General features: G+C 52.1%; 1 pseudogene; it reads left to right on the top strand.

Moving 5' to 3' along the window:
• The first annotated feature begins 440 nt into the window (after positions 1-440).
• Positions 441-2,785, top strand: LOC111555587 (annotated as a pseudogene).
• Positions 2,786-3,179: the final 394 nt, after the last annotated feature.

Below are 3,179 nucleotides of genomic sequence, written 5' to 3'. Positions count from 1 at the left end.
TCGAGACAGAGTTTCGCTCTTTCTGCCCAGGCTGGAGTGCAATGGCGCCATCTCGGCTCACCGCAACCTCTGCTTCCTGGGTTCAAGCGATTCTCCTGCTTCAGCCTCCCAAGCAGCTAGGATTACAGGCGCCTGTCACCACGCCCGGCTAATTTGTGTGTGTGTGTATGTGTATTTTCAGTGGAGACGGGAGTTTCCTCATGTTGGCCAGGCTGGTCTTGAATTCCTGACCTCAAGTGATCCACCCGCCTCACCCTCCCAAAGTGCTAGAATTACAGGCGTGAGCCACTGCGCCCGGCCTTGGTTATTCTAAAAACTACATTTTAAATACAAATGGAGGCGCTGCTCCGGGCCCAGCTCTGGCTCGGCGCGAGTAGGAGGAGGAGCTGCGGTGGTGCTGCCGGTCCCCGTGCAGACGAGGCCTGGGCGGCTCCGGGACCATGGAGCCTGGTGACGCGGCGCGCCAGGTCCGGGTCGGGTTGCCTAGGCGCTGCCGCGGCGGCAGATGCTGCTGCAGCTGCTGCTGGGTCGGGGACTTGGAGTCAGGGCCTCGGCCTTGGCCTCCTCCTCTGGGGCGGCGGTCGAGAACAGCAGCGCCATGGAGGAGCTCGTTACTGAGAAGGAGGCGGAAGGGAGCCACCGGCCAGACAGTATGAGCCCGCTCACCTTCATCCTGCTGCTCACGCTCACCATCCTCACCATATGGCTCTTCAAGCACTGCCGGGTGCACTTTCTGCATGAGACCGGGCTGGCCATGATCTATGGGCTCATCGTTGGGGTGATCCTGAGGTATGGTACCCTTTCCACCAGTGGCCGCAAATCACTCACCTGCACTCAGGAAGATCGGGCCTTCAGCACTTTAGTAGTGAATGTCAGAGGTAAGTTCTTTGAATACACTCTGAAAGGAGAAATCAGCCCTGGCAAGATCAACAGCGTAGAGCAGAATGCCATGCTATGGAAGGTAACATTCGACCCAGAGGTATTTTTCAACATTCTTCTGCCTCCAGTTATTTTCCATGCTGGATACAGCTTAAAGAGACACTTTTTTGGAAATCTCGGATGACACCTTCTTAGGGACTGTTGTTTCATGCTTCCTTATTGGAAATCTCATGTATGGTATGGTGAAGCTCATGAAGATTATGGGACAGCTCTCAGATAAATTTTACTACGCACATTGTCTCTTTTTAGGAGCAATCATCTCTGCCACTGACCCAGTGACTGTGCTGGCGATATTTAATGAATTGCATGCAGACATGGATCTTTACGTACTTCTGTTTGGAGAGAGCATCCTAAATGACGTTGTTGCCATTGTACGTTCCTCATCTATTGTTGCCTACCAGTCAGCAGGACTGAACTTCAACTCACGTCTTTGATGCTGCTGCCTTTTTAAAGCCAGTTGGCATTTTTCTAGGCATATTTAGTGGCTGTTTTACCATGGGAGCTGTGACTGGTGTTGTGACTGCTTTAGTGACCAAGTTTACCAAACTGGACTGCTTCCCCCTGCTGGAGAGGGCGCTCTTCTTCTTCATGTGCTGGAGCACGTTTCTCCTGGCAGAAGCCTACGGATTTACAGGCGTTGTAGCTGTCCTTTTCTGTGGAATCACAAGCTCATTACACCTACAACAATCTGTTGGTGGAATCAAGAAGTCAAACGAAGCAGCTTTTTGAGGTGTTACATTTCCTGGCAGAAAACTTCATCTTCTTCTTCATGGTCCTGGTGCTATTTACCTTCCAGAAGCACATTTTCAGCCCCATTTTCATCATTGGAGCTTTCGTTGCTGTCTTCCTGGGCAGAGCTGCCCATATCAACCCGCTCTCCCTCTTCCTCAACTTGGGCAGAAGGCATAAGATTGGCTGGAATTTCCAACACGTGATGATGTTTTCAGGCCTCAGGGGAGCAATGGCGTTTGCATTGGCCATCCGTGACATGGCATCCTATGCTCGCCACATGATGTTCACCACCACACCTTTCATTGTGTTCTTCACCATCTGGATCATTGGAGAAGGCACGACACCCATGTTGTCATGGCTTAATATCAGAGTTGGCATCAAGGAGCCCTCCAAAGAGGACCACAATGAACACCACTGGCAGTACTTCAGAGTTGGTGTTGACCCCGATCAAGATCCACCACCCAACAATGACAGCTTTCAAGTCTTACAAGGGGACAGCCCAGATTCTGCCAGAGGAAACTGGACGAAGCAGGAGAGCACATGGATATTCAGGCTGTGGTACAGCTTTGATCGTAATTACCTGAAGCCCATCCTCACACACAGCGGCTCCCTGCTAACCACCACTCTCCCACCTGGTGTAGACACAGTGGCTCCCCGCTAACCGCCACTCTCCCACCTGGTGTAGACACAGCGGCTCTCTGCTAACCGCCACTCTCCCGCCTGGTGTAGCTTGCTAGCTCGATGTCTGACCAGTCATCGAGGTGTACGATAACCAAAAGCCACTGAGAGAGGGAAACTCTGATTTTATTCTGACTGAAGGGGACCTCACATTGACCTACGAGGACAGCACAGTGACTGCAGGTGGCTCCTCAGTTTCCCACACTGCCTCCACGCTTCTGGAGGGCAGCTGGAGAATGAAGAGCAGCTCAGAGGAAGTGCTGGAGCAGGACCTGGGAATGGGAAACCAGAAGGTTTCGAACCCGGGTGCCCACCTAGTCTTTCCTCTGGAAGATAATGTTTGACTTTCCCCTCAAATCCTGGCACGATGGAGTAGGCTCCCAAAGGGGTGAGGATAGCTTCAAGCCCTAGTGTTGCTTGAAGTGGGGCAGTGACTAGATTGAACTAACTCTTCTATTTTGTTGGGGTCTGAAGCTATTGTAACACTTAAAATTTGGCCGGGCGCGGTGGTTCAAGCCTGTAATCCCAGCACTTTGGGAGGCCGAGACGGGTGGATCACGAGGTCAGGAGTTCGAGACCATCCTGGCTAACACAGTGAAACCCCATCTCTACTAAAAATACAAAAAACTAGCCGGGCGAGGTGGCGGGCGCCTGTAGTCCCAGCTACTCAGGAGGCTGAGGCAGGAGAATGGCGTAAACCCGGGAGGCGGAGCTTGCAGTGAGCTGAGATCGCGCCACTGCACTCCAGCCTGGGCGACAGAGCGAGACTCCGTCTCAAAAAAAAAAAAAAAAAAAAAAACACTTAACATTTAACTCACGATGCAGATGGT

This window comes from Piliocolobus tephrosceles, chromosome 10 (assembly GCF_002776525.5).
Source record: "Piliocolobus tephrosceles isolate RC106 chromosome 10, ASM277652v3, whole genome shotgun sequence".
Classification (NCBI taxonomy): Eukaryota; Metazoa; Chordata; class Mammalia; order Primates; family Cercopithecidae; genus Piliocolobus; species Piliocolobus tephrosceles.
This window is presented reverse-complemented; position numbering and strand designations above follow the sequence as displayed.